We start from the raw sequence: 22,991 nt of genomic DNA on the forward strand, positions 1-22,991 counted from the left end.
GTACATTAAAAGTGTCAAAAGTAGTTTGAACATTTATTTTTTGGCTGTTACAGACTTAGATGAACTGTTGATTGTCAGAATGGAAAAGATAAACTATAATTTTTATTGCCTCCCAAATCTCTGTAATAAAGATATAAATATAGTAGGTGATTGAAAAAATGAGAAATCCACTAGTCAGGTTCACTGGGAAATTTGGGGGGGATAATTATTTTTATCCAATGTTTATTGCTAGGGAATTAACAAATAATGCATTTGTTAAATTGTCTTTCTATTAAGAATGTGACAGATGGAATTTTTGACAAAAGTTCTATCACTGCCTGTATTAATTTTATGTTCTGGATATGTTTACTAGAAGATCCTGGTTTTATTGAAACTGAATAGTAGAACTCTTCATACCGTCCCTTCTTTCCCTCTTGGCTGATAATAGACCATATCCTGATGATTGATCCCATGTCAAGTCTAGTTGAAGAGAAACTGTTGTTTGTGGTATACCACATGATTGTAATAATTGGAAGGGACCTTTGAGGTGAACTGTTTTATGAATAAGGAAACTGAACTCCAGGAAAGTTTAGGAGACTTCCAAAGGATTATGTTGACTAATCTAGGGTTATGCCACAAGTTGGTAAAGAATTGGACATCAGAGTTTCCTCTTTGCCATTAATAGGATGTGTGTGCAGAAACTTGCTGTGGATGACAACTCTTTTTTTTTTTTTTTTTTAAACATATATGTCTGCTACTTGCCAGCTGTTAGATATTTGTTGGCCTTTTCCTCTGGTATTTTTATTACGTATCTTGTAATAACTTGGTCACCTGAAGTAATGGTCAGTCCATAACTATAGCAGATTGTTTCAATATATTGGAAGAGTGTTTGGGAGCACAGTGTGGTGTTTGGAAAACACAATGCATATGTTTAAACATATTTTTATACAGTACTGAATGATAACACTATCCTAGGTAAACCCTCCTCAGTTCTGTTATTCTGTAGTAAATATTGAATTGACTACCATTAAAGGTCTACCTTTAGACTTACCTTAAAGACTACCGAAAGGTCTACCATTTAAAAAAAAAAAAAAAAAAAACCTATAATGAAGGGAATCATTTAAAGAAAAAATATTGGGTTAATATTAAATGAATAAAATTTAAAGAGCTTTGGTAGTTGGAGGAACTTAGAATTACAATAACTAATTAGGAAGAAAGTGCCAAAAAAGTTAACCAAAAAAGTTACAAGTGATATAGTTAAATAAAACTTGAGTGTTCATATTTAATCCATTAGCCCCATCTCGCTTTTCCAAGTTCGTTTTGAAAATTATGTACATCTACTCTCAAAAGTATAAATTCTCATTAGGTGGAAGTTTCACCAGCCGATTCTAGTTATACCCTCTGATGAAGTGCTTTCTGATTATGGGCCAGGCTTTTATATTATACAAGTTCTTTGATTTCAGTCTAGGATGAAGAATATATCTTCTTGCCCTGTATTTTCTTTCTTCACAAATCATCCCTCCCCCCCCCCCAATCATTACTAGACTGCTGTAAATTCTCTTGTGTACTCTGATGGCAAGCAGAGGTCACTAACCATTTTAATGGGGTCTAAGTTTTGCGAAGAATCCCATGTAGAAGTAACAATAGCTTAATATTCATTCACCAGAAAATTAACTAAAAGTTGCTTCTGGACTACAAAAGGAAAGGATTTTGCCTCTTAATAAAATGGGAGAATTTGACTTTGTGCCCCTGCACAGGGCTCACATTGCTTCAAGGCTCTGCTTTGGAATTAAATGCTGAGCACTGCCAGATGCCAGACATTGAGAAGAGGCTGAGTTTTGTCGGCAAATGGGATCTGCAAGTTAATTGGTGTTTTCTGCAGGCTTCTGGCTGTGAAATGAAATTGGAAGCCCTTTAGCCACATGGATAATACAGGACCTGAATACAAATGTCACATGTCACCATCAGGACCCACTGTGAGACAATAGTGTTCCCACTCCAACACTGCACCATTACAGATCATTTAAATATGGGGATTACATTTAAACTAAAAGCCCCATTTGCCTTTTACTGCAATTTAAATGTCCTCTTAGCAAAAGCTAAGTGACAAATTAAATGAAAAAAGTGCCCACATTTTTAAAGCTGTAATGCAAAACAACCTTTTATTGCTTCTCATGTGCCACGAATGAATCATTATACTTGTCAACCCTAAACCAAGCCATAATTGGAGCAGCTACTGTTATCAAAGTGGGGCCGCTCTGTGACAGCTTAATAAAGCTGAAACTGTTAAATTAAATCTCAGATGCTTAACTCCTTAGCACTGGTGAATTCGATGGGTCCATTTCTGGCAATGGCCAATACACCAGGAAAAAAAAAAAAAAGATTCCTGGCATGAAAGCCTTAATCTGATGAGAGTGTACAAGTAGAGTATCTTAGCCAAGTAACTGCTTCTTGGCAGAGGGATTTGGAGGCATCAGATTTGTGGCCTGCTTACAAAATTGTATTTTTTGAGATCAGATATTCCCCTCCCCAATATTTTCAACTTAACGGAGTATATGTGATTTATTAAAATTTAAGTGTTGATGTTTCAAAATTAGTTTTAAAAATGATACATATTCATATAACTTTGTCTCTCTTTCAAATAAGTATATACAAACTTCTTCGAAGTAGCAACAGGCCAGATTCCTTTCCCCATCCTCTGGCTAACAAAGGGATTGATTATGCTCAGTTCTTCTTTTCTAAAATAAGTGCCTATGATATTCGTTTGGTCTGAGTTAATTTTCGTGATTTACTCCCTGATTTTCATAATGTAGTATGAAATAGATACAGATGCGCACTATTAAGATCCTGTTCAGTGCATCTCATTTGCAGATACATTATTCTTACACATGAATCTGTTTTTCATACGTTAATTTTACTTTTTCTATGTGATGTTCATTTTCTGAAACCTAGAGCAGTCTTCTCAGGAGGAATGCTGTTGTATCATCATCGGTATAAGAAAATGTATACCTTAAAATCTTAAGATAGAAAGCCCACTGCAGTACAGAAACTGCAGATTTGGTAGAGCTGTAGAACCCACACCTCCGTAGTTGCTTTCTTTATCCCATGACATGCAAATTTTCTAGAAAGCAGATCACAGCAGTAACCCTTAGATTTCAAAGAATAACCCAGTGCTGATTGGTGGTGAGCACACCTACTGTTAGCCCTAATGGCTGTCTGTTCAGCACACTTAATTACCATGGGGGTCTTTAGGGATGAGGGGATATATTGTAACCTCTCATCTGTGTTGATGGGTCTCTTCCTTAAATGTCTTCCTAGACTAATTTTACTTTGCTTCATAAAACTATAGGTTGTGGCTGCCAGTCTATTAAAACCTAATTAAAATGGATGTCATTAAAGGAAACAGTTAAATAAGATTTAAATACAGCTTTGTCATGGGGAAAAATTCTTAAATTTTCATTTTCAAGTATTACATAATATTTTTTTTTCTAAAATTTTGAACACTTAACTTTTTCTCTGAGCTGAGTCATGTGTTTAGCTTTCTAGCATGTAAACCCTGTTTTTTTTGTTTTGTTTTTTTGTTTTTTTAGGGAGAGGCTGGGTTCCTATTGCAGGAGCCGTGCTGTTCTGAGCTATGCTCACTTGGTTCACAAGAATAAGGTGTTACCTCTCAGAATGCTTTTCAAAGGTTTTGATATGGGGGTGCCAGCCTGGCTCTGGTGGACCACGCGACTCTAGATCTCTGGGTTGTGAATTTGAGCCGCACGTTGAGTGTAGAGATTACTTAAAATCTTAAAAAAAAAAAAAAAAAAGTTTTGATATAGATACCTAACTCTGTGTGAGCAGACATAGTCATAGAAATTTCTTTCTATTTTGAATTCCATTGTAAGGTTAGTTTGACCACCATTTTTAGGCAAGTGGTAATATTCCTGGTAGGGTGCTAGATAGATGGAGTGGGTATACAGATTCAGGGTACTTGGAATCACAATAAATCTTGGTTCAGCAATAGAGAACTTAGCCCATCATTCCATCCACTGAAACCAAATTAATTGCAAATACTAAAAATTTCTTACTTCATGAACTCAGGACACTGTCCTAGCTATGCCTCTGATGCAAGTAATCATCTCTCTGGGCCTCTTCTGTACCCACCCTCATTATTCTTGAATCTCATGCTTAAGTCACACGTTTAAAATGATGCTCTAAATCCTTTGCAAGGGCTTTTGTGCACAGTCAGAAATAAGATTCCAAAGACTCTGTTTTGGAGGTCATTGTGGAGAAATTTCTGGGGAATGCCACAATACATCTCCCGACATAATAGGGTAAATAATTTCACCACGGTTTGGGGCCACTGCTTAGTTTATATGATAAATTCAAATAAAGGTCTTCCAGATTTTGAAGCTGATGGTGGTTAGTGAATGGCTGAGGAGTAACTGCTTTTCATTGAGAGCTAGGAGCATTCCAGTGTGGCTTGCCGTACAAGTAGTGTTCTCTTTGCTAGTGCCATGGAGAAAACAGCAATTCTCAGAGCCCCCTTGCAGCAAAAAGATGTCAGGCACAGAATTGGAAACTTCATGTAGCTCTAAGTGTACTATGTAAACCTAACGAACCACATGTTAGGAAGAAGCAATCAGGCTTCTTACCTACCAGTTTGTCTTCCCTGGGCATAAGGAGAATACAGCTTTACCACTTAAACCACTTCAGTGCCTTCCATTAACTCTTCTTTCCAGAAGTCTTATTGTGGTTTCTGTGAGACAGAAACATACTGAGAGTATGTATTAAGCACTTGCTATGTCCAGAGGAATAGATGTATTAAATGTTTGATTTTACTGTTGGTAATGGTCCTTATCATAGTAGAGAGGGAGTAGAGAAATGGAACCATCAGGAGACAGAAATTAGAATAGGTATGAATGAACTGAGCAGCACTTTGATAGGGTCATTTATTCACATATTAGTACAAATACTTGTACAGATGGAATTTAACATGGTTTTACAAGATGTTCCTGGAGGTGATGTGTAGGGAAGAAGTAGTAAGAAGGAATAACATGAACAAAGACAAAGATGAACTAACTCAATGGGGGAGGGCTATAAAGCATTCAAATTCATTATCAACAATGTCGTCTTCAAGATTTTCAGTCCAGTTTTATTGTCCTTTGTTGTTACTTCAAAGGATGGAGAGGAGAGAAAGAGTAGACATAGGATCTAGATTTTTGCTGTCTTTTATTTCCCATTTTACTCCAGCTAGTAAAGATGACATAGATGTCAACGCTTACTTATCAGTCACTATGCTAAGCACTTAATGCATGCATTATATTTTTATTCTTAAAACAGTCTAGTGAAATAGGTATAATTATTAGCTCTAATTTTATAGCTGAGTAAACTGGAGCTTAGGGAGACCAGATAACTTGCCTGAGCTCACAGCAGCAGAGCAGGAATTTGATCCCCGGTCAGAGACTTCAGAGATTCAACCATCAAACTGGACTGCATCCTCACTTGCTTTAATTTGCCCTTCTGCAAAGGGGTCTCTCTGCTCAGGGCAGAGCAGGGGCAAGGCAAAGCTCACCTAGATGGCAGTAAGCCCTGTGAAAGCTGCATGGCCTGGTCTGCCCACCCGTGGTCCTGCAGGCCTAATGGTGGTAGTCGGCAGAGCTTACCTGGTCTGGTTGCTCGTCTGCGTGTCTAGGGACTCTCTAACTTCAGTCTGAAAAAACCACGTTAGTGTAGAAGAGCCAAATCCATGATGCTGATTGAAAACTGTCATAATAAACTTAGGCTTCTCACAAAATACATTCAGTACATACTGCAGATGGGTTACAGTCAAATTTTCATTTCATTTTCCAGGCTCCTTTCCTAAGGAGCCAGTGAGACCCTTAGGTCAAGGTCTCTGTCCTGACCTCTGGTGTACCAGGCCCTAATGATAACGTGGTTGTCAACACTTGTTTATGTCATGTGGTCTGTAGCTCTGCAGACCCCTCTTGCACTTGGGCTGGGCTGGCCTGCTCTGGAATGGCGTTGCACATTCCTCTTTCAGTCTGCGGTTTCCCCCTGACTATTCAGAGCTCCCTCTAAATATGTCTGTTGTGTTGCTCAGGAGGCTTTGCTTCTATCCAGCCTTGTTCTCAGAACGCCTGTCTCCTGCTCGGTCCTCATTACCTCGGCCTGGTTTCTTTCTCTGTTGTATGGTCCTGTTGCTTTCTGTCTCTTAAAACGGAGACTTCTGTGTTTGTGGGTCAGAGGCCTTTAGGTTCTGCTCTGCTCTGGGGATGGGAAGAGGGGTTTGTTCTCTGTTTCTTTAAGTAGGCAGAATTAATTTCTAGTTTGGGTCAGAAGTTAACCAAAAGAAAGAATGCATATTTCTTTACTTCCTGTGTAGTACTATCCACCATCCTTCTCTTGAGTGCAGCTGCTAGCGTTTAATTATCCATTTAGTACCCATCTATGGGAAAAAGTGGAAATAAAGAGAAAAATTTTTAAATAAATATTAACAGAAAATGGTAGATTCTCAAGATTGAAAGAGATCTTTACAGACCATTTGATCATATTATCTAACCAATTGGAGATTCCTAATGATAGTCATTCCCTAAGTTACTTAGGTGTACAATTGGATAATTTGTAACAACACTTGGGGATCACCCCCTTGTGTATTTTTATAAAACTTTATTCTAGATATAGACCACAGGGATCGGGTTAGGAACTAAGATGCCTTATGACTCGTTGTAGTACATGTTAGTGTCCTTATTGTGTATGTAGTATGCTGGTAGCATTATTTGTACCAAGAATGGGTTCCAATTACTTTTTTGATTTTATCTTTATTTATGAATCCATTGGTAATAGATACTGTTCTCACATTAGTGGCTACTAGGAGTGTCAGAGCTTTGGCATAAAGTATCCTTTTCTTCCTCACAACAATTTTAGAAAAGTTCTCTTCCTATTTCCTAAGAGTTAGTATTGTACTTGCCCTCAAGAAACTGCCACCAAAGGGAAGTGTGGTTGGCGGAGGGAGGGGTCTCCTTGCTAGATTGTGGATCTCTAGAGAGCACCATCACACTAGACTGGTGGGAAGTGAGAGAGTGAGAATGAAGGAAGACGGGCTGGGGATAATTTCCTCTCACCATTTCTTACCCTGAAGTGGCAGCATGCAAAAATTAACGAGGTCTGAGAAGCCTCATTTAAGCCATCTGAGATTCCCAGGGGCTTCATGGGGAATTAGAGATGCCAGGAGCTAGACTGAAAGAGGTGGAAGCCAAGGGAGGACTGAAGCAGCCACTTAGGCTGTTCTCTGTGGGTGTCATATGGAGCAAGGTGCTTTACAAATGTTTTTGTAGTTGGTTCAAGCTTAGGTGGGTTAAGGAGGGGGCAGGAAAACCCAGGAAAATGATTAATGGGTGTCTCTTAGACGGGGGTGTTTCGCAGTGCCTCATCGAGCCCCTGAGGTGGGTGGGGGAGGGAGAGAGTGTGGATCGGGAAGTAAGTCTTCTCAGTCCCAACAGAGTTACTTTCGTCACTTGACACATAGGCTTTCTGTTAAGATTTCTCTAGGACAAAGGATTCTGAGATTAAAAATGCATGCTTGATTGTGACTATCTTCAGTAGGCTTTTAAACAGCTGTTCTTCTTAGAGGTCTACAAAAGAATGACTTTTTTATTTATATAAATAATTTTTTCTTTTATTTTAAGGAGAAGGCAGGTTGGTAAGTGATTTATAGCAGGTGAATTTTTGTGAGGCTGCCATAAGCTTATCTAACAGTTGCATAACATTGTAGTGTTTAAAAATTCCAAATTGGGATAAGAATAGTATGCTGTGTAGTAAAATACAGGGAGGGGCCTTCTGCCATAAATTGTTTGGATGAATTAGTACCTGGGTTTAGGCTATTTTCTCAGGCTCTAATCTAGAAACGAATAACTGGGAATAGTGATAGTAATTGTCTGAAATGTGGCTAACTCTTCCAACTCTCTTTGTCTCCTGTTGCAAAGATAACCTTTGACAGAGAAATCCAAATCTCTGTGAATTTGAACTATGACCAGCTATACCTTCTTGACCCAAGGTTGTGCTTCCCAGCCCCTTTCATTTGGGGGTATCTTAGGAAATTTCAAATTTGCTTGGGCAAACCTGGCGGAGAGAGTAAGAATTCATCAATCAGGAATCAGACTTAAGTTATTAGCAACCTTGAAATGGCTTGGATTGGAAGCTACAGTGTCTCTTGTGGATGAGTATGGGCTGAGGGGGTTGGATGGAAGGATTGTAAACAGGGCACTTGGGTCAAATATAAGCTTGGAAGTGGAAGAAAATCCTGTTAGGAGGAATGCTTTCAAAATGTTGCCAAGACCATGAAAGTCTGACACCTGACATACAGACATTTCAAGATGACATTAATATATTCAGCAACCTATTCACCATACATATTGATAATACACATGAGATGCTCTTTGCTAAACGTTAGGGTCCTAAGTAGACCAGCTAGTCTGAAAGATTTTTGTTTGTTTTGAAACCATTTAAACCACTCACTGTATTTAATAATCTTGTCAGTTCCTGTCTTTTTGATGCATTTAAACTAATTCCAGAGCCATCCTTTTCCATCCCTATATTAGTGTTCATGTGATAAACTTTTTCCCTTCTTGTCCACTAATTAGAACACTGAAAATGACACATTTTTTTAGGTAGTTTTCCTGTATAGGTGAAAAAAAATGTGCCTGGCATATAGTTGGTGCTCAGTAAAATATTTGTGAATAAAATAATGAATGAATAACTGAAGTGTCATGTTAAATACCTATCTGGAAGCCTTAGGAAGTATTTATGCTGTACTGGAAACAGTGTTTGAAAGGCTGTAATCTTCACTGTGCCCTCAGTTTTCTTTTCTTTCCCTTCTGGCTTATCCCGCCTTCACCCATAGTGGATATTCATGGGTGCCTGTGTGTGTCTGAATGCTTGCGTGCGCGCACACACACACACACACACATGCACACACACTGAAATACAAACAGTTTAGAATACAGAAGGGCAATGATTCCCCCTTGCCATCAGTGCTGCAGGTAATCTATTGCATTAATCAGCCAGCCAGTGGGAAATGCATGGGGAGTGATTATACTATCATACACAATACAATCAGCATGAAGCACTTGTCAAGACCAATACATCAAAGTTTAATTCAGTAATAGAATGAACTAGAGCAAAATGAAACATTCTGTTCTCCAAGAAACTCAGCACCCATCCCAGGTTCTTTCTAAACTCCATAGAAAAGTCAGTGCATTAAGAAACTGTTTTTATGAATAAAATAGCAGTTCTGATATGACCAATTACTGCAATCCCTTTTTCTGGGGATTCTTACACAACTGTAGTGCTAAAGTGTATTTATCCATATTCCATAATCATAACCATTGGTAAATTTGATAATTTTTTGTTAGCGCTCCTGATGATCTTTTATCCTAAGCTGGCGTTCTCCATGGTTAAGTGAAGGGCAGGTTGTTGTCCTACTGGCTGAGGGAAGCACTTATCCCTAAATATGGCTGGTGGACTGTGGAGTACCTTAGCAGAACAGCAGGTCAATTAACAATAACCTTCTGTTTACAGTGCCTTATGGTAGGCACTGTCGTTAGGAGCTTACAGTCTAGTTACAAAACAGAATGAGTAAGGGAAAAATAAAAAGCAGCCCGAGACTGCCTAAGATAACTGAAGAAATGAAGTTATAGAACATAGGACCTGTTTCAGAAAATTTTGATGGTAGAGCTAATACATTTCATACTCACAATCACTATTCTATGTCAGTTTTTTAACATATATTCAAATGTAATACACCTAACCAAGCATGCTTTTTCAAAGGGGCAAACAGATACAAGCTCACCTGGGCTGTTTCAGTTTTCCAAGCCTTGAACTGGAATATAAAGAATGGATTTATTGGAGTCAGACGGTCTTAAGTATGGAATTCTAATCCTCATATTTACTGTGTAGCCTTGGACAGATCCCTTATCTTAGAACCTTAGTTTCCTTATCTGTAAAATGACCATAATGTGTATACTTAGGGCCTAAAATAAGATGATTAGATAATGCATAATACTTCCTTTTTCCTTCCAGTAGTCTTTTGCCTGTGTTGGGAAAATGGGCCGAGTAGGAAGCTTATAGGAGAGAGACATCATGAAGACCTAAGGAGTTTTCAGAAATAGAATTATATAAACTTGGACTGTCTCTGAAGGCAGCTTCGTTAAGCAGCCAGTGCAGAGCTCATGCAAAGTGCTCTTGCAGGGTACCCAGTTCACATTCCTCCCCCTCACTAACGCTGACTGCCCTTTTCCTGTATCTGTCATTGTGCCTTTTTTCTCTTTCTGATTTTTTCTGTCTTTCCTACCTCCCCCAAAAAGGAGAAGGGTGGTGAGTGGTGGAAGAGCTGGCTCTGGTCATTCCTACAGAACCAGATTCCCAATAAGGTCAGGGTGTCTTTGGTGAATTTTGCATGTTGACCCGAAAACACTGACAAATCAAATGGAACGGGAAGACTGCATATTAGATGAGGACCACAGGTTTGCCAGAAGGGAACATTCTGGCTTTAACAGGATGCCTGTTAACTGTTTTGGAATATCTGTGGTTTATTTTCTTTTTTGACAACAAAAAGATGGTTATTTCCATCAGTCTTTTCTCAGAGCCTGGTCAGATGATCATCAAATTCTGTGCCCTTTTGCTTAGGGGTTAGCCCTGCTTGACTTAAATGATCCCAACAGCTCTCCCTATACGGTGTACCTGAGGCATTATTTTGAAATTTTCCCAGAAGTATTTTAATGAATTAGAAACTAGCATACCAAATTTAAAGTAAGGAGAACATTTTCACCAGTTAAACTTATTCTTTAAACATGGGTGACTAACATATTAAGACTGAATTGTGCTGAGAACAATACTATAATTAGGGTCACAGTTTTTGTGTGGTCTGACCCAAGAAATTTTGTGACTGTAGTTTTGCTAGCACAACTAATTATACCAGTGATCTCCTATTTGTGACTGCAATTAGGCATTTCATGGCCTCTAAATAAGTATAATTAGTTAATTGGATCATGCATGAAATTCTAGCCTCTCATAATAGCCTCTGAGAACAAAAATAAATATGATAAATATTTTGAATTGTTTTATAACTGTGGAACCCTGGGAAATACCACAAGTGATTGTTTTACTTCGTCTGTTACTATTTCGTAAGAAGAAACATGATATTAAGAAATAGGAATTAAGCTATGTAACAGTCTTCATTCTCTGCCTTTGAGACAGAGGAAAAAGGGAGTCACTAACTTTTCTTACTCTCACCTTTTGAGAAGGTGCTGTCGGTTGCCCTGCTCTGCCTCCACCCTGCCTCCTGCTCCCCTCCTACTCTGCCTCCTTTTCCCCCACTTGCCACTGCGCCTGTGCTCTCCCCATTAGCATTATACACTCCGAATCTTCTGGAAAATAACAAGAGCCACTTTTATCAAAAACTCCAAAGTATCTTTTATGGAAAATGGGCACCTTTTATTTTAATTACTGAATTGATTTGCATACTAACAAAAACCCATGATGTAGAAGGGACTTTAAAAACAAGTGTCACTGACTTGGGGGTAGCACTAGAGAATAGCCAGCTGATTTATTCAGTCACAAATCCTAACGCTCCACCCAGCAGTACACCCTGCAGGCCAAGAGCACACTCAGTCACACGCAAGTGCATTATCCTGGAAGTGCTGACGCCACTCTATTCCAGCAGACCTCAGAGTACATCATATTTTCAGAGAAAAGCGATTTCTTCCAACTTGAATAATCAGTCTTGAATTATAAGGAGAGCTTTTGTTTGTTTATCCGTTGTTTTAATCTGCAGTGAAATTACTTGTTTGCTGTGGCTGTCGGTCTTGAAAAATGTAGTTTTCTTTGGTTTAATTAGGCTCTTTTTAGATGGACCTGTGTAGGTTTTTGTTGGAGATGCTTTCTCTACATGAGAGAGACGTGTTCTAAGTACATAAGAATTCATGGTTAAATAAAGTACATACAGGGTTTCTTAGCTGTGCCTTTAAGGTTTCTTCATAATTTTAGACAGTAATGTTCCCCTTTGTATTATCCTGCTAAAACATGAGGAATGGAATGATGATTCTGTGAAGAGACAAAAATGATTAATCTTGGAATTTATGTATGCATAGCTGCACATATGAATCCTAACTTACAGAAGTTCTTTTTGTCCACATAGGGAGGCAGAGGCTAAATACCCAACTATTGAGAGTACTGGTTTTTGGGGAGCATGAATCTGGCTCCCATCTTTAATAGCAGCACAGACTTTCTTCTTCTCTCTGAACCTCAGTTTCCTTCTCTGTACAGCAAGTTTTCTTGAGGGTGAAATGTGATCTTGTGTGTAAAATACATAGTACAGGGCTAGTGTGAGGTGAATATTCAATAAATGGCAGGATTTACTGTCAGGTGGATAAGTAAAGATGCCATTCACTTCTAGAAGTATGTTCGCGGAACTAGATGGAATGATTTGTACCCTAAAGACAGACATTTTAAAACTTTAAATGTAGACTAATTAGAAACCTAACATGTGTAACCTGATATTGTTAGGATTTTCCTTGAAGGGATAAAAAAATTAGCATACAAACCAGCACTTAATATTGCACTGTGTGTTGGGATAGCTTTTATGCTGTTAAGTTTTCATAATGACCTTTTTTGTTTTTTTGCTTTACTTGCAGCTCTTCTCATATGTTCAGTGGCTTATTCGGGCTTGATTAGCTTAACTGACAACATTCTCATACCCATTAGTAAATACCTTCGTTTTCCATTTTGTCATCTAGCAGATTTCCTGCTAATTGGTGGTGGGTTAAAGATGGCCACAGATCCTTTGCTACTCTCTCATTGAGATGTGGGGTTTGTTCTCTCCTCTTGAATCTGGTCAATTTTTAAAAACTGTTTGACCAACAGAATATGGCAGGGTAGATGCTGGGCCAGTTTCTGGGCCCAAACGTTAAATGAGTAGCAGGTTCACTTCCTGTCTTGTGGAAGGTTCCGTCTTGGGTCCCTGAGTTTCCATGTAAGAAGTCTCACTGTCCTGAAGCTGCCATGCTCTCAGAAAGCCCGTGCTGTCCACGTGGAGGGGCCGTGTTAAGGCAGGGGACAGTTAGGGGGGGAGTGTTTCTGACCTACAGAATCATGAGATACATCGATACATTCTGTATTAAGCCAGTAAGTTTAAGGTAGGTTTTTACATAGTAACAGACAACCAGAATAGTGGTTATCTATCTGATAATACTTCATGCTTCTACTCATGGTTCTTTTCCAAATGCCAAATTTCTCCAGCAGTATAGGCTACAACAATGTGTGAAAATGAAGTTCTATTATTTCAGTTTTTCCTTTTTGTTGGATTAAGTCAGATGTTTGTGAATATTGAATGCTTATTTCTGATAAGCAGTGTAACATGATCTTAGCATGTTCGGCAACTAGGGCTTGAACTCATCGATCCTGAGATTAAGGCCTAAGCTAGAACAGGAGTAGGACGCTTAACCGACCGAGCCACCTGAGCGTCCCTGCATCTCCATTTTTAATGATTTTTTTTTGCAGTAATTCTTTCTCATGTTCATATTCTCATTATACCAAATTTCACCTGGTTTGACTTCTGGCTTTTTCCTCCTCTGATAGTAAGAACTTGAGTTCAGGTAACTTAATTTTGTGTTCCTGTGGAAGACTGCAGAACCTTGGGCATTGAAAATGAAAAAGGGAGGCAGAGTGGATTGGATGGTAGATAGAAGTTTCAGCAGAGATGCTAAGGAAGGGGGTGCTAAAGGAGCAGTATACACAGGCTTCCTCACTGCGCTCTTTATCCGTCCACTGGCACGAAGTTACCATGGGCAGAGAGCATGTAGGGATGGGGATGAGGTCGAGAGCCTCCTCCGTGCGAATAGATGAGGACAAAATTACCGAAAGCATCTCAGAGAAAGCATCTCAGACCGTTAAATGGCCCTGTGGGCCCCACTTGGGGCCTGGGAGGCTGGAGAGAACAATGCCTACCGGAAAACAAAAACATGTTTAAAAGCCTATTGTTGAAACTGAGGGAAAAGGAGAGACTAAAAGTTGTTTCCTACTAAAATCATACAGCAAGTGGAAATTAATTTACAGGAACCCATTATTACTATCTTAAGTGTTTAATGTCACTGATATTTTGTTTATTTAGTATGTTCTCTTAATTGCTTTATTTGATTAAATATAAAATACTTGTAAGGGTATTCACAGAATCACTTGCAATCTGAGCCCTCCAATCCTGTGCTAACCTTTGAGGCTTTGTGTCCTCAAAGTCTTCTACACAGGGCTTTGCAGGGAGTGTACCTTTTGCAGCTGAGTGAACTCTGCAGTTTTCAAACACTGTAAGTCTAAGCAGCCCTACAAGGTGGGTAGGAATTATTATCCCTATTGTTTAAGTAGGGAACTGCCACCTCAGAGACACTAAATGGGCTGGCCGGGGACATACCTTGCCCTTTCCAGATCAGAATTGGTTTATCAAACATTTCTCCTAGTTGGAAATGTAAAACGATGGGTGTATGAGCTGGGGCACAGTGGTAGTATTTGTACATCTAAATGTTTGCTGGAAAGGACAGGCTTTCAGGGCATGTAGAATTCATTAATTCTTGTTACCCACATTTTCTGGGAGTATGGGTGCTGGTCCGCTGGCACTGTTGTTGGTGAAATGCACGTGTAGCCAGGAAGGTCTTTGTGGTGATTTGTCATCTGCCTCAGTGTGAGTCTAGCCACGTTCGCTCACTGGTTGGTCAGTTGTAGGACGTTAACAGGTTTAAGACTACTGAGTGGTTTGGAGCTGTTCACCTTGTACAAGAGAATGCTTTCTTTCATCTTTTTCTTCTTCCCTGGGGAGCTGCCTTCCTAATTTTGGTTTACCTTGGCTTGTATGTTACAGTGCGTCTTTTTTGGTGAAATCACTGCGTGCAGATGAGGTGGCTTAGTGGAAAGAAAAGTAAAAGCATGCTGGATGGTAGAGAAAAGCTGGACTAGAGCTGAAATGTGCTGTGGATAATTCAGAAGCTGAATGATGCACACACCAGTGATTTGATAATTGCCTTTATACACTTTGAGGCATTGAAGCTAGGAAAGCAATTTAAAAGTATTGAATTTGTTTTCATTGTAATTCATAGCAAATAATTAAGTGTCCTTTGTGAAAGAACCAATAATACCTTTATAGATGCCAGGTCCTCTGGTAGGTGCTAGAAATGCTAAGTTCTCACTGAGTTCTGTGTAGTAGTTTTCGTTGAGTCCTTACAAGGGTTAATGTCTCTGACGGACAGCAGAATGAAGTGTTTAATTATCAAAGAGCTTTATTTTTAAAACTACAAATGTTTCAGGCATGCGTTGGAAGGGAAAGAGATAAATGCCCAAAGTGGAACTCTGAATTAATAAAATTTGGAGAATGACTTACTCAATTTGGTTAATTTGGTTATTAAGGCTAATTACAGCTTTTGTAGTGGTGACTGTTAAGATAAAAGACCATATCTATTATAGCTCTGAACTTGAATCTAACATTAAGAACATCCTTTCAGGATGAAACCTCCCTTTGGAGAGGTGAGCAATAAAAGAATGTTATAGGCAAATTAATAAAGGCTTGGCTTTTGAAATTTTTTCTTGTTCTGCAAAATGGAAATTTTCTAATTAGAGAAATGTAAGCATAAAAATCTAGGATGGGTTTCTTTTTTCCTCAAATCATAGAAATCATTACTTAAAGTTTCCAAAACACATAGGATTTTGCTTTTAAGGACCATAATCTATTTGAGGTTGTTTTTTTTCCCCCTTCATCTTTTTCTTTTCTTTTCTTTTCTTTCTTTCTTAGAAAGGGAGAGAGAGAGCAGAGGGAGAGGGAATCTTAGGCTCCGTGCCCAGCGCAGAGCCCAATGTGGGGCTCCATCTCAGGACCCTGAAATACAGACTTCTTATTCATAATGAACACATTGAAGATAAATCACTCATTTTGGAAAAACATTTACATCACATTATTTGTCACTATTACTTTACTTGTTGCCCTTTTACACACAACCTTGTTAATACACTAACAATCTGATGATGAAACTAGTCACAGCACATCTTTCAGGGCAACTTCTTGATTTTAGTTTTGTCTGATAATGTGTTCATTTAAGATTAGTAGAATTATACGATAAAAACATCGTGGAAGAGAAACTTAAAATGTCCTTTTTAAAAATATTTATTTATTTATTAGAGATAGAGAGTGGGGGAAGGGGCAGAGAGTGAGGAGAGTTTAAAGCCAACTGCACACTGAGTGTGGAGCCTGAAGCAAAGGCTCGATCTCACAACGCTGAGCGGAAACCAAGAGTCTGACACTTAAACTGACTGTGCCACCCAGGGGCCCTTGGAAAAGTCTTAATTTTTAAGCATTAACTGTTGAATATTAGGAATTTACTTTTTAAAGAAGAAATTTGATGATTTGAAAATTTTTTTAGTTCAGTATAACCTCATAAATATCGGTGGCAATTTTTGGTGCAATATATAGCTTTTATTTAGTTATTTATATGTAACTTTTTTCATGTTGTTAGGGTGTCCATTACTCCACAGCCTAAAACCTGGTAAAGTTATATCTCATTTTCCAATGGGCTTCAGTGGAAAAGGCAGTCAGTTTCATGTTCTTTAGGTACCATTTGGATTTGTCCCTTGCTTTGTGACAGTGTGTGGTCATGTTTCATTAGAAGCTGATTTTATGTTTCTGGGCATGGGAAAAGCATAGGATTAATAAGGTGGTGATTTATGCAATGTCCATTGGCTTGTTAGAGGATTCCTGTGGAAAGAATGCTCATACTTAAATCTTTGGAGTACCAGTAGGCAGTATTGTTTGATACAGATATTATGTAGCAGTAGTTTGCTTTGTAATTTACATACAGTAAAATTCTTACTATACTGTAAAATATACTGTAAATACTATGAAAATACATAGGTCTGTGGTCTTGGATCATCATGGAGAGCAGGCCTGTCATTGCAGCATCCAGCTGGGGGCTGGAGGATATTCAAAAATGGCATTATAGTGCTTGCAGGGTTCAATAAACTGGAGTTAATGCAAGATGATAGAGTATGTGAGAATGATGGTGTAAAAGAAGCCATAAGACTACTTCCGAAGAATCTTTATAATGACAGGATTATTCACATTAAGAGAGCACTGCACCTGACCATGAGGCAGCAGATTTTGCATAAAGAGCAATGAACCAGGGTGCCTGGGTGGCTCAGTCAGTTAAACATCTGCCTTTGGCTCAGGTCATGATCTCGGGGTCCTGGGATCGAGTCCCTCATCGGGCTCCCTGCTCAGTGGGAAGTCTGCTTCTCCCTCTACCCCTCACTCCTGTTTGTGATCTCTCTCTCTCTCTCTCATGCTCTCTCTAATAAATAAATTTTTTTAAAAATTTTAAAAAAAGCAGTGGACAAAATAGGATAAATTCTACCTTGAATGATATCTGAAAGAGGTTAGGCAGAAAGGAGAGAGAAAAATGGGCAAAGAAAGAATCATGTAGTTGAAATCTGTGGTTGCATCTGTCCTCAAAGTATTTTTATGAAGTTGATTAAACCTGAGATATACAATTTAGAACTCTCTGGACTACGAATGTATTACTTTAAGTAAATGTCTATTGTAATTATTAAGAAATACATACATCTGAATTTTTTGCTATACAGTTTTGAGTTCAGACAAATGAATAGAGTCCCGTAACAGTCGCTACAGTCAACATATGAAACAGTTATATCCCCTCCAAAAATTCCCTCACACTGTCCCCATTTCCATTGCTGACCCTCAATCCTTTGCATTGGTGATCAGTCCCTTTAGTTTTATCTTTTCTAAAATGTCCTATAAATTAAATAATGAGAGTATATGTGTGTGTACACACACAAATCCTTTTGATTCTGGCATCCTTCACTTAGCATAATGCATTTGAGATGTTATATGTGTGTCAGGGGTTTGTTTCTTACTACTGAGTAGTAATCAGTTAGATGAATGCATCCGTTTGTTTATCCGTTCACCAGTTTATAGTCATTCAGGTTGTTTCCGGTCTTCTGCATTTATGAGTAAAGCTGCCGTAGAGACACCCGGGCAGCTCAGTCAGTAAAGCATCTGACCCTTGATTTCAGCTCAGGTCACAATCTCAGGGTCCTGAGATCAAGCCCTGCATCAGGCTCAGTGCTAGGTGTGGAGCCTGGTTAAGATTCTCTGTCTCCCAGTGTGATGTTGAACACTAGAGGTGAGAGCAGACATCTTTGCCTTGTTTTGATCTCAGAAAAAAAGGTTCAGTCTTTTGCCATTCTGATGTTAATGTAGGATTTCTTTCACAGATGCCTTTATCATGCTAAGTTATCTTCTGTTCCTATTTTGCTGAGTTTTATTTATTATGAAGCAATGTTGAATTTTGTCAGTTGCTTTTTCTGTTGAAGAAAATTGCTTTTTCTGCATCTGTTGAAATGGTCATGTTTTTGTTTTTGTTTTTTCTTAGACTGTTAATATAGTGAGTTACTAACTCTGATGTTTAATGTTGAACCAACCTTGCTTTCCTGGGTTAAACTGAACTTGGTTGTGGTGTGTTTTCCTTTTTGTATATTTCTTAATTAGATTTTCTAATATTTTGTTGAGGTGTTTTACTCTTTTGTTCATGAGGGATGTTGATCTGTAATTATATTTCCTTGCAATATCTTCATCTGGTTTTTGTTATCAGGGTAATGCTGGCCTCTTAAAATAAGTTGGAAACCATTCCCTTCTCTGTTTTCAGGAAGCTATTGTGTAAAATTGGTATTCTTTGTTAAATGTTTGGTATAATTTTCCAGAGAAACATCTGAACCTGCATTGTTAAAGATTTTTAATTACAGATTTAATTTCTTTAATAAATTTATTACTATTCAGGTTATTATTGCTTCTTGAGTGAACTTTGGTAATTTTTGATTTTTAAGAAATTTGTTTATTTTATCTAATTAGTAGAATTTATAGGCATAAAGTTGTTCATAGAATTCCATTTTGAGCCTTTTAATGCCTCTCTAGGCATTATAATATCTCCTCTTTTATTCCTGATACTGATAGTTTGTCTTTCTTTTTTTTCTCTCTGATTATAGGTTTATTGATTTCATTAATCTTTTGGTTTCATAGAATTTGGGAGGTGGACAGTTTTCAATTTAATTAATTTCTGATCTGTTATTTCCTTCCTTCTGTTTGCTGGCTTTGCTTTCTCTTTCTAGGTTCTTAAGGTGGATATCAGATTATTGCTTTGAATCTTTTCTTCTTTTCCAGTACAGGTTATTTAATACTATACATTTACCTCTAAACTCTTTTTAGCTGTAGATCACAAATTTTGATGCATTTTATTTGTGTTTTCATTCAGTACAGACTGTTTTCTAATTTTTCTCATCACTTCCTCTTTTAATCATGAGTTATTTGTGTTATTTAGTTCCCAGATATTTGGGAATTTTCCAAATATCTTCGTGTTATTGATTTCTGGTTTAATTTTGTTACATCAGAGAATATACGTTGTATGTTTCAGTTCTTTCAAATTTGTCAGAGTATGTTTTACGGCCTAGAACATGGACTGTCTTGGTGAATGTTCTTTGTGCATTTTAAAAAGAGTAGTATTTTGTTTTGCTTTTTCTAGTGATAGTAGGCGGAATGTTTTGTAAATGTCAGTGAGGCTAAATTCATTGATAGGGTTTAGGTATTCATCCTTGCTAATTTTCTGTCTACTTGTTTTATTCGTTATTGGAAAGAGTGTTAAAGTTTCTAAATATAATTGTGAATTTGTTGATTTCTCATTTAAGCTATAAGTTAAATACTTTGTGTATTTTGAAGTCTTAATGTTAGGTTTAGCTTTATTCATTTAGGATTCTCATCTGTTTTTAGAGAACTGACCCTTTTATCCTATTATGTCTCACCTTATCTGACATTAGTATTCCTTGTTCTGAAATCTACTTTGTCTGATATTAATATGGCCACTTCAGCTTTATTTTGAAAGTGTTTGCATAGTATATCTTTTTCAATCCTTTTCTGTTTAATCCATCTATGTCATTATATTTTAGGTAGCTTACTTGTACATGGCATGGGGTTGAGTCTTGCTTTTTAATCTGATTTTACCATCTCTTTTAATTTGTATGTTTAGACCACTTAACATTTAATATAATTATTGAAGTAGTTGAATTTAAGTCTACTACTTAGTACTTGTTTTCTGTTTATCCTCTCTGTTTTTATTGTTCCTTCTACCCTGTTTTCTCCTCTCCTTCTTTGGATTGTTCTAACCTTTTTTAGTATTTCATTTAATCTGTTGTCTTTTTTGTTTGTATCTTTTTGTATATTTTTAATGGTTTTGGTATTATAATAAACATACCTAACCTTAACCAGTCTGCTTTGAGTTGGTATTTTGCCACTTTAAGTAGAATGTAGAGTCTAATAATCTTATAGGTCCCTTTACTCTCCCTTCTTTATGTTATAGTGTTTATGTGTATTACATTTACATACATTTAAAATGCCACAAGGCAGTGTTCAAATTGCTGCTTTCAATAGTCATATTTATTTTAAAGAAACTGAAAGGACAAAAGCAGTTTGTTATATGTAGTCTGGTATTTATCATTTCTGTTGCTCTTCTTTTATTCCTGTATTTCCCAGTTTCCCTCTGGTATTATTTTTCTTTAGCCCAAAGAACTTCCTTTAGCATTTCTTCTAGAACAGATCTCTTTGGAAACAAATGTTTAGTTTTCTCTGATGTGAGGGTACCATTATTTCACCATCATTCCTGAGCAGTATTTTTGCTGGATATAGAATTTTGTGTTGACACTTCAATTTCTTTCAACACTTTGAAGATATTGTTCCACTGTCCTCTATCGTCTATGATTTCTGATGAGCAATCTCTAATTATTTGAGTCGTTCTTCCATGTATGGTGTTTTATTATTCTTTGCTTTCAAGATTTTTTTTCTCTAACTTTGGTTTCTCAGTGATTGGATTATGAGGTGTTTGGGCATGGCTTTCATTGAGTTTACTCTTTTGTGGTTGGCTGAGCTTCAATTCATTCTGTAAAATTCATATATTTTTCCAAATTTGGAAGTTTTCAGTCATTATTTCTTTTACATTTTTCTGTATCTTTGTGTCATCTTCTGGGATTCCAATGACACAAATGTTACACCTTTCGATGTTTTCCTCCTTGTCTTTGAGGTTTTCTCTGTTCTTCAGATGAGATCATTACTATCTTCATATTCACCAACTTTTCCATCTCTCCCATCCCTTTTGCCATTGATCCCATCCAGTGAATTTTTTCTTTCAGATATTTTTTCACTTCTAAAATCTCCATTTAGTTCTTTTTATAGTTTGTGTTTTACTCCTTTCATTAGTGTTTACCTTCATCTCATGGAGCATAGTTAAAATAGTTGCTATAAAGTCTCTGACTGATAATTCTAACATCTGGTTCTTCTTAGTCAGCATCTGTTGATTGTTTTTTCCCTTGAGAATTGATCACATTTCCCTGTTTCTTTGTAAGCCAAGTAATTTTGGATCCTGGACATTTTGAATACTGTGTTATGAAAGTCTAGGTCTTTTTTTTTTTTTTAAGATTTTATTTATTTATTTTAGAGAGTGCAGAACAAGAGAGAGAAAGAGCATGAGCTGGGGGAGGGGCAAAGGAAGAGGGAGAAGGAGGCTCCCCACTGAGCAAGGAGCCCGACTTCTGACTTCCGGTGACCTGAGCCGAAGGCAAACACTTAACCAACTGAGCCACCTAGGCGTCCCCTGAAAGTCTGGATCTTATTAAAGTCCTGTGGAGCATTGTTTTGTTTTTTAAAGCGTACCATCAACAACCTGGGTAGACTCAGACCATAACTTCCAATTCACCTTCTTTGGGTGACAATATCCATAGTTTTCAAAGCTTTGCTCTGTTGCATTTGGTCTTTCTGGTGCACAGGACTTAGACCTGTTGGTACATAGTATCTAGGGATCTACCTCTCCAGCTCCTGAGTGTGAAGAGGGCCCCTTTTCCCATTTCTCTCACCAACTAGATGAGATTTCTCTTAAGTTTTTGCTGTATGTGGCCTCTGCAAAGTCCCTCAAATGGAGCTAATCTTCTGTCCAAGCCAGGAGACAAGAGAGGGGGAAAAAGTAACAGGAAATCAGCCTGATATGGCTTACTTCTTAAAGTTTTATTTCTCTAGTCTGCTTCCTTTTATTTACTTTGTAGAGTACTCAGGTACTGTGTTTTGTATTCATGGGGAGAGATAAGCTATAGTGGGTTTATTTCATTTTAACTGATCACATTTTGTTTTTAATTGGCATTTTAAAATACAGAAATATAATTTTTAAATATCTGTGGCTTAAATAGGTCGTAGCCATTTTTATTTTCTGTTGGTAAAATTTATTTGATATTTAAAATATCAGATTCTGTAATTAAAGAAGCTTGCTAATTTTATTTTAATTTTATTAAGTTTTTAATTTTAATTCCAATGTAGTTAACATACAGTGTTATGTTAGTTTCAGGTGTACAATATAGTGATTCAGCAGTTCTATACATTACTCTGCTCATCATTGTAAGTGTACTCTTTAATCCCTCTCACCTATTTTACCCATCCCCCCACCCACCTCCCCTCTGGGAACCATCAGTTTGTTCTTTATAGTTAAGAGTCTATTTCTTGGTTTGTCTCTTCCTCTCCTTTTATCCTTTGTTCATTGTTTTATTTCTTAAATTCCACATATGAGTGAAATCATATGGCTGACTTATTTTACTTAGCATTTATATTGTCTAGTTCCATCCTTGTTTTTGGAAATGGCAAGGTTTCATTTTTTAATGGCTGAACAATAATTGTGTGTGTGTGTACATACCACATCATTATCCATTTATCTATTGATGGACACTTGGAAAACTTGCTAATTTTAAATGTGGAAAAATGTAAAGCATCTCTTTTGGACAAAACAAAGAGGCTCATTCTACCTTTGTTAACTCATTGGCTAACATAGTTGATTAAAATAGACACAGATACACATACCTTTTCAAAAAAAAAGTGTTGAGAATGTGTTTGAAATACT

General features: G+C 37.5%; 1 protein-coding gene across 1 annotated transcript in view; it reads left to right on the plus strand.

Moving 5' to 3' along the window:
• ZSWIM6 (zinc finger SWIM-type containing 6) overlaps positions 1 to 22,991 on the plus strand; it is a 184,426-nt gene that overhangs the window by 135,483 nt on the left and 25,952 nt on the right. The window lies entirely within an intron of this gene.

Source organism: Ursus arctos, unplaced genomic scaffold (genome assembly GCF_023065955.2).
Source record: "Ursus arctos isolate Adak ecotype North America unplaced genomic scaffold, UrsArc2.0 scaffold_5, whole genome shotgun sequence".
Classification (NCBI taxonomy): domain Eukaryota; kingdom Metazoa; phylum Chordata; class Mammalia; order Carnivora; family Ursidae; genus Ursus; species Ursus arctos.